This window comes from Zootoca vivipara, chromosome Z, assembly GCF_963506605.1.
Source record: "Zootoca vivipara chromosome Z, rZooViv1.1, whole genome shotgun sequence".
Classification (NCBI taxonomy): Eukaryota; Metazoa; Chordata; class Lepidosauria; order Squamata; family Lacertidae; genus Zootoca; species Zootoca vivipara.
The window spans coordinates 14877343-14891826 of NC_083294.1; the positions used below are offsets into that span (position 1 = coordinate 14877343).

A 14484-nucleotide genomic window follows, 5' to 3' on the forward strand; every position below is an offset into this window, starting at 1 on the left:
GGGCTCGCTTGTAATTAGGGATGAAAGAATTGTCAAATTTGGTTTGGTTCATTTTCCCAGTCTTAAATTCAGTTATTCACACTTTGCAGCAATTTTTGTTTTTGTTTTAAATCATCATGACAATTCACCATTATTTTGGCGCAGTTTTCTCCTAATGAAAACATTTTTAGATGCTGTTTGGACTAATGTGCCCATTTTTTTTAGCCAAATTCCCTAATATGATTCATTTTTAACTGTTATTTTCCCTAATAACTTCATTTTTATGCACACTTTTCCCCAATATATGTATTTCTGTAAACATCGGTTAAGAGAATCTCATTGCAAAATTTGTATAAATGCAAATTTCAAAAGATGTCTTTGTTTCAGTTATCATAAAGTTCTGGAAAGTGCAAATTTGGAAATGTACGCCTGTATAGGGAAGGCACCTGCCTGATGTCAAGAGGCAGGGAGTTCCAAAGTGTTGGTGCTACTACACCAGAAGATTGATTGATAAATGTGGAATGAATATTATTAATATGGCGTCTATAACCGAGCCAGTTCTGCATATTTTTGTGTGTGTGTGTGTGTGGTAAGGTGGTCTCGCCTTAATATTTTTTTAAAGTCAGCATTTTAGTGTTCTCCTGATATACGCATTTTATGTATGCAATTTTCGCATTATGTACGTTTTTGCAAGCAGATTTCCTTTATGGCATGCATGGCCTAGGGTGAGTCCTGAGGGCCACACAGACCTGAGTTTCCAACTCTCGGTGTAGAAAATACTGAGCTAGATGGACCAATGGTCTGACCTCAAGTTCTTCCCAAAGTTTAATTTTACTATTTCAGTGGTCTTACCGTAGAAGCTTCTGGAAATTGTAATCCTGTGTTTGTATTATGATTATTATATCCTGCTTCTGAACCGGGTACCGATTTCTGTAGTAACGAGAGGAAGCTATTGTTACTGGCTCATTTTAAGTGTGGTTATTCTCTGTGAAAATGGCCTGGTAACTTTACCGAGTCAAAAACTTCCTGCAGGCCTCTCAAGCCTTGACATATTCAAATCTCCAGAAGCGCCCTCCACCCTTAGCTCGCTGAGGGGAACTAAGGGAGGCAGGAAGTGGTGGCTACCAGAACCCTCTTTTCACGTTTTTTTTGTATGCAAGGGTGTTCTCAAGAAAGGAAGCTGTTGCTGTGGTTGCCACTGCTGTCTTTGTCCCTCATCTCATCCCTCCAATTTCTGATGCTCAGGTATGAGAGATGATGCACTTGAAGTCAAAACACTGCAACCCACAGAAGAACAACAACAAAAAATTGCTGAGGAATAGAAAACAACCCTAAGAATTCCTCCCAAAAGGGGAAATTCTCTGTCAAGCATCTTCTTTTTTTGTGAAGGGGGGAGGGCAGAGGAGGCAGCCTACTACCGGTAGCTAAGAGAAGTGTGTAGGTGTTGTATGGCAGCCGGGCCGAGTGGCAGGATGTTTGTCAGAGTAGCATGTGCCATTCTGAGGGAGTTTTCCCTCCACGTGGTTGAATGTCTCTCTGCTCTGTACAAGGGCAGAACTAGGAAAGCCAAACCCTCTCTCCTCACATTTATGTTTTCTTATTTCATGCCCTTCACCCTCTCACCTTCCATTCTGCGCATGCTCAAGTGCCCTAGTTGCAGCAACTCAGCCACCCATCTGATTGAGGCCTTACTTTGAGTATGTGTCTGTATAAAAATATGCATTGTTGTTGTTGTTATTGTTGTTGCTGCTGCTGCTGTGCAGGGGAACCACCTACAATGCCTTGACTCCAGCACTTCATGCATTCCTTCAGTCTAGAATGTTGTTCATGAGGGGAAAGACTCCCAAACCTTGTGCAATTTATTAATTAGGTAACCCTCAGGTAAATGGGCAGCAGGTTTGATATATAATACCGGTATCTAAGTCACTTCTTAAGAATGTTTGAGATGTTAAGTGGTCTATATATGCTTTAGATTAGAATTTGATACATACATATACAAACACACACACACACACACACACACACACACACACACAAATAACCTAGTCATAGAATCATTTAACTGTAGAGTTGGAAAGGAGGTGAAAGTTTAAGAATCCCTGACAGGAGAGAAAGAGAGAGAAACATATACCATAATAGTTCTTTCTCCCCCCCCCTCCCCACCAGCTGTTTTATGTGTATTAATTCCATTGAAAATTGCTTTGCTTCTCATGAGAAGTGATTCATGAATGAAATCAGTAACAATGATATTTAGGCCTCTGCTGGGTTTGTTCAGAAATTTGGTAAACGGAAGGATGGACTGACCAGCTTGGTTTATGTCTCCTGCTGGAAAGACTGGCTCCGCAGTATTAAGGTGCAGGGGAAGGGGGTCAAGGAGCAATTATCTTGCAAGAGGGGGCTTTTCTCTGGGCTCAATTACCATCTTGGGTTAACAGCCCTTGGCTGAGCCTTTGGGCCACCAGCTTCTTTAGCCAGTAATAATCCCTAGGAAATTCCCTGTGGATTAGTCTTGATGTGTTTAAATTACAGTTCTCACATTGATAGGAGCTCAGTTGTTGTTTGGGGTGTGTGTGTTTGTGTGTTGAAGCAGGCTTATTCTGCGTCTGGTTTTTGTCTTGCAAACTTCTTGCAAACGTGCTTCCTGCATAGACTGGTTCAGGAGGGAGGGTGCAATGGACTACAATGTTGATTCCTCTCCTTCCCGTTTTTCTGCATGCAGGGATTTGAATACTGTAGTGTGGAGGATCATTCGAAGGTGGGATTCCCACAAACTGAAGTGGGTACAGTCTAGGAAGGACTCTAGCATAAAAGTCATCTCTTAACCCATTTCTAAATATGTTGTTGATAGAGTAGAAGGCATTTTCCTTTTGAATCAGGGCCTCTTAGATTTGGTGGGGTTTGATGAAAGGCGTGCAGGGCCTATTTAGACTACAGTATTACCGTAGAGGCTGCTTGCAACAATGGCTATGTTCTTCTTCCACTGCCTACACTGCAGGGGGGGCTGCTAACCCTCAGGACTGGCTCATTAAATATATCATTTAATAATATGAATGAATCAGACTGAAGGCCTATTAATCCAGTGACAAATCAGATGCCTCCTTGGAAAACCACAAGAAAGTGAATATGTAAGCAAGTACAGTGGTACCTCTGCAGGGCCGTCTCTAGGCCTGGGCTGGGTGGCGCCAAGGCGCCTGGCCACCAGGGGCGCGGAAGGAGCGCCGAACGGCTGGTGTCTGGGAGCAGCTGCTGCCGGCGCCACCACCACCACCCGCGGCGGCAGTAGCTTCCTCCATGAAGCAGAATCAGCGAGACTCCTGCCTAGAGTGACACCACGCGCCTGCTGCCACTCTAGGCAGGAGTCTCGCTGATTCTGCTTCATGGAGGAAGCTCAATGGCTGTGCGCCACCGCTGTGTCCTGGAGTGGACGCTGGAGGGAGGCGCGGTCCAGGGCGGGAGGCCAAGCCCAGGCCAGCCCCCTGCAAGATGGTGCGCACCGTCCAGGCTCCACCATCCTCCATCTCCACCCCTCAGCCGCGCGCTACTGCCGCCATGGGGGGCAGGCGCCGGAGGACTCTTGCACCACGGCTCTGGATACCCTTAAGACGTTACTGTACCTCTGGTTACGAACTTTATTTGTTCTGGAGGTCTGTTCTTAACCAGAAACCGTTCTAATGGGGCCTCCCGCTGCCGCCACACGATTTCTGTTCTCATCCTGAAGCAAAATTCTTAACCCGAGGTACTACTTCCAGATTAGCGGAGCCTGTAACTCACAGTGTTTGTAACCCAAGGTGTTTGTAACCCGAGCTACCACTAGAGGGTGCCCCCTCCAATTCGTTCCTCATACCAACCCCCTTCCCTGTCTCAGTTTTCCTCCCCACAGAATTTCTCTCCTCCTCGCTTTGTCTGGGCCTGCATCTCTGCCCTTCAGATCCCATTTCCCCATTTCCTCTCTATGCCTTGCCAGGGCTGCCTGATGGCCCTGCAGCTCACCACACTGTGTAGGTTGCAGCTCCACCTGTCTGTGGGTAAGTGAACTGCAGCATGACAACATCCTTATGATTTTTTATATTAGAGAGTGATATCAGGTACCAAGGAGCATGTGAAAGAGGTGCATCTTCAGCCTGCAATGGAAACTGCATAATGAAGGTGCCAGATGTATCTCTGTGGTGAGGGAATTCCACATCTGCCCCAGAGAATGCCCTCTCCTGGGGCACCCCACCACCCCAAAGCTTCAGAGGATGGTGGAGCGGTCAAAAGGGGTCCCTCTGATTTTCTCGACAGGATAATAATAATAATAAAAAGGTAAAGGTAAAGGGACCCCTGACCATTAGGCCCAGTCGTGACCGACTCTGGGGTTGCGCGCTCATCTCGCATTATTGGCCAAGGGAGCCGGCGTATAGCTTCCAGGTCATGTGGCCAGCATGACAAAGCTGCTTCTGGCAAACCAGAGCAGCGCACGGAAACGCCGTTTACCTTCCCGCCGAAGCGGTCCCTATTTATCTACTTGCATTTTGACGTGCTTTCGAACTGCTAGGTTGGCAGGAGCTGGGACCAAGCAACGGGAGCTCACCCCGTCACAGGGATTCGAACCGCCGACCTTCTGATCAGCAGGCCCTAGGCTCAGTGGTTTAACCACAGCGCCACCTGGGTCCCAATAATAATAATACCACAATAATAATAAATATAATAGCACAGTCTTGCGAAAAAATGCCTTGAACTTCTATCTGTTTAGGAAATGGGTGAGCAAAATGTTGTGAGACACTCTCCCCCTCTCCCCGCCCCTTCCTCAGTTCTGAAAGAATTTCCTTTTATCTGGAAAACCAAGCCCTGGAGAAGCTGATCTGTTGGAGGGGTGTTTGCTCACTCCCATTCAAGCAGAGGGAATATTAATGTCCCTTAAGGGCATGTTTGTTGCTCCTTGGATCTCTTAGCTGGGGTAGTTTTATTTGGGGGTGGGGTTGCTTCTTTTAATGCCTTTGGTTTACCAAAGTGTGGAGACGATGGCCCTGTGCTGCACCCCACCCCAATCTTCTCGGAGGTACTGGGGCGACATTAAAATGGTTTGTGCCTTAATGGGCAATCTGTAATTAACTCTGAGGGTTTCACTCGGGAAAAGATTGTGGTGGTGCAGGGCTAGTGTTTAAAAAATAAATCAACCCACAAATGGGAGAGGGAAGAATGCCTGGGGGATAGGAACAGTTTGTAGGTCATGCTGCATTTTCATCTTTAGAAAAATGAGGGCTGGTGAGAGAAAGGAGGACAAATCCACACAATAGCACTTACGTCGATACACCATGGATGTTCTCATTGTTGTGTTTCCCCGTTTTCTGTAGCTGATCCCACAATAACTACTACACACACAGTTTCTATGTACAAATAAAACAAGTATGAGCCGAGACCAAATCATGCATTTTAATGTGATGTGTTGTTTGATCCAAGTTTCTGGTCCTTATGACTGCTTAAAAAAAGAGTAAAAATGTGTAGGACGCATCTGTTGAGGCCAAGTGGGGTGATTAATCGCAAGATGTTCCTCTCCTCATGCAAATGGCACAGTCCAGTGTGTAAAATAATTTCTGCAGGTAGCAGGAATCATTTCCTCTACTCTTCTGCACAGTGTTGGGATAAAATTAAACACAGACTTTTCCTTTTCTCTTTGCACACGCTGAACTGCACAACAGCCCTGTTCTACCTTTCCCTGCACAAGTACAGACTGCGAAAATATTTCTTCTTTGCTTTGTGAAACCACTAGTGCACGTCAGGATCAGGTTATTTAAGGATTTGCTCTGCAAAAGAATAATCTGACAAAGAATGCTTTTGTTCTAAATCCTCTGGAGAAGAAAATCTCAGGAGGTTTGTGAAAATCCAAACTACGAAGCACCATTTAGTTACTTTTTGTTGGAAAGCAAGACAGGTGTGTACATTGATATGATCCTCATACCGATCTTCAGGATTTTTAAAAGCATTTTCAGGAGTGTTAACTGGAGACAGGATAATATGACACCCCCTACCAGCATCCTTTTTTGTTGTTTGTTAATTATAATTTGTGCTCCTGGTGTCAGGGTGTTAATAACGGATACTGTTAGCACCCACAAAAGCTTCTGGGTGAGCATAAGAAGAACACTGCTGGTTCAGGCCTGCATCCTGTTCTCACATTGGCCAACCTAATGCCCCTAATGAGAAGCCCCAAAGCAGGACATGGGTGCAACAGCAACTCTCCCCATCTGCAGTTTCCAGAGACTGGTCTTCAGAAGCATTCCAGCCTCCAACCACACAGGCAGAGTCTTGCCACCTTGGCTGGTAGCCTTCCATAGCCGCCTTCTGCGGAAATTCATGCAGGCCTCTTTTAAAGCCATCAAGGTTGGTGGGCATCACTGCCTCCTGTGGGAGCGAATTTCACTATTTCACTATGCTCTGCGTGGAGAAGTCCTTCGCTTTGTCTGGTCTGAATGTTCCAACGTTCAGCTTCACTGGCTGTGCACGAGTCCCAGAGTTACGAGAGAGGGAGGAAAACTTTTCTCCACTCCATGCATAATTTTATAAACGTCTTATCTGTCATGTTGCCTCTTTTCTCTAAACTGGAAAGTGTCAAATGTGCCCGCCTTTCCTCTCAGGGCAACCCCTCCATCCCCTTGAGCATTTTAGCTTGCCAGAACAGAAGCTACAGTATTGTCTTACTTCCCCAGCCTTGAGGGAGGGAAAGAACCTGGAGGTTGGGGGAAAGGATTGGAAGGAATCAGCACAGAGGGTTAGGCATCTCTGTCTTGCTGCTGATGGATTCTCCACTGCATTCAGCTGAAACTTCAGCAAAACGTGGAGTGGAGAAGTCACGTCAGCTTAGCGCCTGAACTTGCGGTTTCCTGCAAAGATCTGATCTCTTCCCCCTCTGATATTTCCTGTCCGCCCTCAGTTTTTGTGTGCATTTGTCCTTTTCCGTTCTTGCAGGGGAGCCTGCAGGGCTGGTGTCGCAGCCATCAGGCAGTGAGCAACTTCCTCCAACCAAGGTTGGAGAATGCTGTGGCCTCTTGAGGCTCCTCTCCCCCCCCCCACTGCTTTTCCTAGGCTCCACCCCCTTTGATAGAAGCAGGGTCTTTAAAGGGCCAATCCACCCTGCCCCACTTGCAAGCAGGCCCATGTTAAGTGTTCCTTCGCCTCCTCCTGGGAGCGTTCCCTACCCTGGTGAGGGTAGGTTAGGAGGCCCCCAGTTCCTCAGGCCCAGGGATAAGCTAATAGAATCGTAGAACTGTAGGGTTGAAAGGGGACCCCAAGGGTCATCTAGTCCACCCCCTGCAATGCAGGAGTCTCAAATAGATCATACATGACAGGTGGCTATCCAACCTCTACAGTGGTACCTCTAGTGATGAACTTAATTCGTTCCGGAGGTCCGTTCTTAACCTGAAACTGTTCTTAACTAGAGGCGTGCTTTTGCTAATGGGGCCTCTTGCTGCTGCTGCTGCTGCTGCTGCTGCTGCTGCTGCTGCTGCACCAGAGCCGGCCCTATGTGCAGGCTGGGTGGCGCAGGGCACCATGGCGCCGGCCCGCCAGGAGGGCGCCGCGAGCTGCGCCCACCCGCTGGCCGACCAGTCCGCCGCGCAGCTGCGCCTGCCCGCCCGCCTGCCGCGCAGCAGTGCCTGTTGCACCCACGCTGCGCGCTGCGCCCCCCTGCCCACCGCGCTGGGAAACGGGGCGGGAGGGCGCCGGAGGGATCCGGCGGCTGCCGGAGGGATCCGGCGCACCACGGCTCTGGGGGCGCTTAAGACGGCGCTGTGCTGCACCGCCGGCACACGATTTCCGTTCTCATCCCGGGGCAAAGTTCTCAACTCAAGGTAAATCTTCCAGGTTAGCGGAGTTTGTAACCTGAAGTGTTTGTAACTCGAGGTGCCACTGTACTTTAAAATCTCCAAGGGAAGGAGAGTCCACCACCTCCGAAGGGAGTCTGTTCCACTGCCAAACTGCTCTTACTGATGTGCATGAAGATCCTGACTGTAGTTGTATGGACCTTGATACTATGGGATCTGGTGCATCTGCTCTTGGTCCCTCATGTCCCCATATTGGTTCTGCATCTTTTGATTCTGTGTCTCCATTGCTGCTGGACGCTGGAGGCCATTCAGACACTGTTGGTGGAAGAGGGGTGGGTGGATGGAGGTAGTGTGCCGCCCCCAGCAGCAGGATCCCGGTGGGCTGCTATCGTGGCTGCACCCCGCCCGTGCTGGGCGCCACCACCCGCAGGCGGTGTGCCACGCCCCTGGAACATGCAGCAGCCCCGCCCCTGCCTGCTATCCGCTCCCCCCCCCCCCCCGATGCCAGAGCATGAAGCTCCGCCACTGCATTCAGACCTTCTTGAACTTCTCTGCTCCAGTTGGTCAATAGAAGGACTTATTAACTGAGAGCTTGGATCTGAGCTTGCACATTTCCTCCTCCTTCCTGATCACTTTTCTTTTTGTGCTGCATCTTTTTCTTTTTTTTAAGAGCACAATCCTGACTCTGCAACCTCTGACTTTGCATCTCTTGGTTTGCTGCTGGTCTCTGGGCTCATGACAACATTAGGGAATGGCTTTTTATACAGGGTTGTTGTGTTTTTTAAGTCTTGCTTCATCATTTATATTGTACATTGCCCTGTTGCAAACATGGTTGGAAAGAAAAGAGTTTGTCTTTCCAGAGAGGCTCATGCTGGAGGCTTCATTAGTACCTCATTTACACTGCAATTTTTATAAATGAAAAAACAACAACAGGTTATACCCAATTCAGTCCTACACAGAGTAGGCCCACTGAAGTTAATGGAATGAATTGAGCAATATCCATTGTTTTCAGTGTGTCTGCTCTGAAAGGTTGTACTGGCCGCAGCCCAAAGTAATTAAGCACACACTTAGGCAGATGGATAAGTATTTTTGAATACCTTTTATTATCCACATGCTTTCAGCACACCCCAAAATTAACCCTTTCTTTTCCTGTGATCAAAAGCCAAGTATTGCTGGGGAATTTCCCAATGGGATTGTTGACATATTTCCTCCCCAGTCGATTTAAATATAACTCCTATATATTGTACAGTATATGGTTTGTCAGGGTCCCCTTCGTATCCCTCCCCCCCTTTTTTTTTTACACTGCTGCATGCTGAAAGATACCATATGGCTGTCCTGGATCAACCATCCAAGTTTGACCTTAATCTTCAGTTAATATTTGTTTTTCGACAGATTTAACACAAATCTGGTTTTGACTTGGCGCATACAATAGAAATTTCTTTTAACTGTTCAGGCAGGGCTAGGCTTGGATTGGTACAGTACATGTTTTTCTGTGTGTCTCCTTTTTGCTGTGCCTATAAAAGGATTTTTTGTTTTGCTTCAGTTGTGTTGGATAGGGCTCTGGTTTTCAAACTAGGAACACAGGAAGATGTCTTATATCCAGTGAGACTACTGGTCTGTACAGCCCAGTATTTTCTACATTGTTTGCAAAGCAGGTGCTGCCTTTCCTTTCAAATAAAGTAAGGTTCTAGTTATTTATAACATCCCATCACTTAGAACCATGAAGACTAGAATCTTACTTTATATTTAGGGGATGGACCACAGCTCAGCGGTAGAGCCTCTGCTTTGCATGCAAAAGGCCCCTGGTATATGCCCCAATTGCATCTCTAGGTAGGTCTAGACCAGGCATCCCCAAACTTCAGCCCTCCAGATGTTTTGGACTACAATTCCCATCTTCCCCGACCACTGGTCCTGTTAGCTAGGGATCATGGGAGTTATAGGCCAAAACATCTGGAGGGCCGCGGTTTGGGGATGCCTGCTCTAGACCTACCTGGAGATGCAATTGGGGCATATACCAGGAGCCTTTTGCATGCAAAGCAGAGGCTCTACCGCTGAACTGTGGTCCGTCCCCTAAATATAAAGTAAGATTCTAGTCTTCATGCTTCTAAGTGATGGGATGTTATAAATAAGAAGCTGCCTTGCGTCAAACCCTTGGTCCATGTAGCTCTGTATTGTCTACACCAGTGTTTCTCAACCAGTGTGCCTCCAGATGTTTTGGGACTACAACTCCCATCATTCCTGACCACTGGTCTTGCTAGCTAGGGATGATGGGAGTTGTAGTCCCAAAACATCTGGAGGCACACTGGTTGAGAAACACTGGTCTACACTGACTGCCAGTAGCTCTCTGAGGGTTTCTGGCAGGGAGTCTCCCCCAGTGTTCAAAATTTGCCAGGTACCAGGTGCATTTTGCACCTGGCTGTCGGCCACTTGCGACCAAGTGAAGATGCCAGGGCCCCACCATCTGGAGGTGTATGCCTGGGGATCATTGGCTCCTGACTGTTTTCACACACGAACAACACCCCATCCTGTAGAATTCCACCTGTGACATTTTATCCGCACAATCAGAATGGATTTCAGGAAAACAAAAAGTTGTTTTTGAGAAATACGACTTTTGAGACTTCTGGCCCCAAATTGGCACCTAGGCATTCCGTTTTGGTGACTGCTTTAAGGAGCCATTTGGCACCTAGCTTATATACCTGAGTTTCTTTTTCTTTTTTAATGGATTTTTTTTTTACAACATAACACAACCCCACCCCACCCCCAATACACAAATCCACCCTCATTAAATGTGAACATAACATACAATGAACATAACCTACAACAATACAACCAACCAAATAAAAGACTTCCTTTATCCTGTATCTGGCCTCCTTATTTACTTCTTATAAACTATTTCCTTTATGAATAATTATTAAGATATTTCTAATTATAACTTAAATATCCACAAGGTCTTCTGCAGACATTAATCAAGACAAGTCCAGGTATGTATTTTAGGCCACTGTTTTGTGTTTTTGAGACCTCTAATTGCCTCTGTTCAATATACTCTAATTCAGGCATCCCCAAACTGCGGCCCTCCAGATGTTTTGGCCTACAACTCCCATGATCCCTAGCTAACAGGACAAATGGTCGGGGAAGATGTGAATTGTAGTCCAAAACATCTGGAGGGCCGAAGTTTGGGGATGCCTGCTCTAATTGAATCTAGCCAGTTCAATATACTCTAACAGTTTATCTTGCCATTCCTTTTTTGTTGGCACAATATCTATCTATCTATCTATCTATCTATCTATCTATCTATCTATCTATCTATCTATCTATCTACCTATCATCTATCTATCTATCTGAGTTTCTAGCACTGCTGTCCCAGTCCTGCCTGAAGATACCATTGGGGATTGAACGCACTGCGACTTGCATGCAGAGCAGATACTCCACCACCGAGCCACAGCCCTTCCGTGTTCTGCCCCCCCCCCAGTGGCACTGAATTCTCTTTCTTTGTCATCCCTGGCATGCCAGTTTTTGAGGACTGGTTCTTCACAACTGGGGAGAGTTACTCCAGAGAGAGAGAACGTGAGTGTTGCATCTCCACCTGGCTCTTCTCCACAGCAACATCATATTCTTGCCCAGGATTAGGAAACCCTTTTTGTCCTGAGGGCTGTAACCCCTTTACATGCAACCTTCCAGGGGCCACATTAGTAATAGACACATCTTTGGAATGGGCTGGCTTATTTGGGGGCAAAATATCTTTTGGGGGGATGCTATAGGAAGACAATGCAAGTGAGATCAGGGGCTGGGGAAAAATTTTATGACTTGAGGGCCACATTCCGTTCTAAGTAACTTTCTGGGAGCCCATCCCAGTGGTGGTCAGGGCCAGAGGCAAAAATGGGCCAAGCTACATATGCCAATTTTACTCCTGCACAGTAGGCTAGTTTCTGCATTTAATTGCATGCCCAGGAAGCAGGAGGCATTAATGTCCAGAAACTATGTCCAGGAAGCAGGAGGCATTCATTATCAGGGTTCAATGACACATCCTAGCCAGGCAGAAACACTCACGGAAGATGTGTGAGTTATGGATTTTTACCCTGCCAATATGCATTAGCACTCTGGGCTTAAGTGTTTCTGAGGCATTTAGTTACAAATCTGAACTGATTCTCGGAACCGCTTTTGCTTGCTCCAGTGGTTTATAAAAGACAGCAGATGGGTCATTGCTCAGTGGTAGGACATCTGCCTTGCATGCCCAAGGTCTTGGGTTCAATCCCTGATATCTCCAGGTAGAGCTGAGAAAGACCTGTGCTTGAAAACATGAGAGCGAGAGCGAGCTGCTGTCAGTCAGAGTGGACAACACTGGGCCTAGGTTGCCTGATTTGGTATAAGGCAGATTCCTGTGCTCCAGGTCAACGTGATGTGGTGTGCAAAGGCCTTGTACTTGTTACCTGCTACTTGTAAGAATACCAGAAGAGCCTGGTGTTTGGGTTAGCCCAAAGGGGGTCCATCAAAGTCCAGCATCCTGTTTTCACAGTGGCCAAGCAGATGCCGCAGTGGGAAGCCCGCAAGCAAGACCTGAATGCGACAGCAACTTGACACTCCACCTTGTGATTCCTAGCAATTGCTACTCACAGGAATACACGGGCGCCAGCATATTTCCCACCCACCCAGAGCAACTTCTCCATTTCACATGCAGTATGTCAACTAGGTTTCCAGGGTGGCAGCTGGGCGGCCTGTCCTGGCATCTAGGAAGCCGCCTGCATAGGGGAGAACGTCGGTTTGGAGAGCCTTTCAACCAGCGCTGTGCGTTGTGAAGGGAGGCAAAACATCCTTGATTTTATACATGGACAATGAAGACTGCACACAATATGGTTGCATTTTCTATAGCTGCAATAGGAAGCTATGATGAAACATCTCAGCAGGGAGCTGGGGGCGGAAAATAACTTTACAAGGCAAAAAAAAAAGTGTGATTGCTCTTTTCCAGAGTGTTACGGAAGGAATTACCTCTAGGAAATAACCTGTTCTCCAGGACAATTAAATATATATATATATTTGTGGGGGTGGGGTGGGGGAGCTCACTCAATTTACAATACATGGTGGCTTGTAAATATGAAGGCCAGTTTTATGCAATGCACCAGAAGCAGCTCTTGACATGCCTGTTTAGTGAGGCTGGCCTGGGATTCTTTAGGAGTGGTGTTTTATCAATGGCTGTGGAAGCTGCAATTCTGAAATAAGGCAGAGACTAAAACCCGAAGGTGGTTGTGCAGGATTGCCTGCCCATCCCCAGTGAACATAAGAAGAGCCTTTCTGGATCAGGCCAGTGGACTATGTAGTCCAGCATCCTATTCTCATAGCAACCAGTCAGATGCCTCAATGGGAAGCCTGCAAGGAGGACCTAAGAACAAGAGCAACACTCTCCCCACTTGCGATTCGCAGCAACTTTTATTCAGAGGCACACTACCTCTGATAGTGGAAGGTGAGCATCATGCCTAGTGGCCATCAGATAGACTTATCCTCCATGAATCTGTCATCTTTTAAAGCCACCCAAGTTGTTTTCCTTCACTGCCACCTGTGAAGAAGGTCCTTTATTTCATTTGTCTTGAATCCTCCAACATTCAGCTTCATTGGATGTCTGTGAGTTTGGGTATTAAGAGAGAGGGAGAAAAAACCTTCCTCTTTCCACTTTTTCTGTGCCTTGTATAATTTTGTACACTGTCTATCATGCCTCCCCATACCTTTTCTCTAAAGCATCCATGCTATATGGATGCACACATATGTGCAACAGGGGAAAGATGAACTGGGAGCCACAGTGAACAGCACAATGTCTAACACTGGAATTAATTTTTGAAGTTACCCCGATCCGGCTGGAATTCTGGATGTGTGGAACAGTGGGTGTTGGGCCAGCCTTGCAAATAACCCTACTAAAGTTACTAGCCTGTATAGTTAATTTGATAGTTTGTTAGTAGCACAGAAATACAGGCGGCTGACCGCTTAGCAAGGCTGGTGGAGCATGCAGAGGATCCACCTTATACCAAGTGTGTGGGCGACAGAATCACCAGTAATCCCTTGGCCAGCCCACTTGTTTTCCACACTAGCCATAGAAGGAACCAGCCCATTGAACTCACCGTTCCCCTGTGACTACCAGGCAAGTTGTTAAATGCAAGGCTGAAGCTGGAGGAGCCGTCTCACCCTGATCACTATATTGGACACTTTTGGGCTGATTCCCACCAGCAAAACGTTGCCCCCCAGCAAATTCAGGTTGCGAAATTAAAGTGGATTTGGTGCTTGTGTGTGACATAAACCCCCTTCCAAAAATCAATTTGAAAACTGGACTCTTTTGCAGTAAGGTGACAGGAAAATGCTCCAGAAAGTGTGGGAATTCCCTGGGGAAACAGTGTGGCAGCAATGCTTCTGAATGCAAGTTGCTGGAAAACATTGGACGGGGGGGGGGTGGGTTGCTCTTGTGCTCAGGTCCTGCTTGCAGGCTTCCCATGCAGGCACCTGGTTGGCCACTGTGAGAAGAGGATGCTGAACTAGATGGGCCACTGGCCTGATCCAGCAAGGCTCCTCTTAGGTTCTTATATGTTTGTAGAAGCTCTCTGCAATTTAAATCAGGATTAATGTTCAATAAATGGGCAGTCTGGAATAGATCCTGAGATTTCTATCAGCCCCGAACTCACAGATTGTTCCTGTGGAGAGGCTCATTCTGACAGAAATCCAAGCAAAACTT

General features: G+C 47.0%; 1 protein-coding gene across 14 annotated transcripts in view; it reads left to right on the forward strand.

The window, feature by feature from the left end:
• FNBP1 (formin binding protein 1) overlaps positions 1 to 14484 on the forward strand; it is a 119996-nt gene that overhangs the window by 12732 nt on the left and 92780 nt on the right. The gene's annotated exons all lie outside the window — the stretch shown is intronic.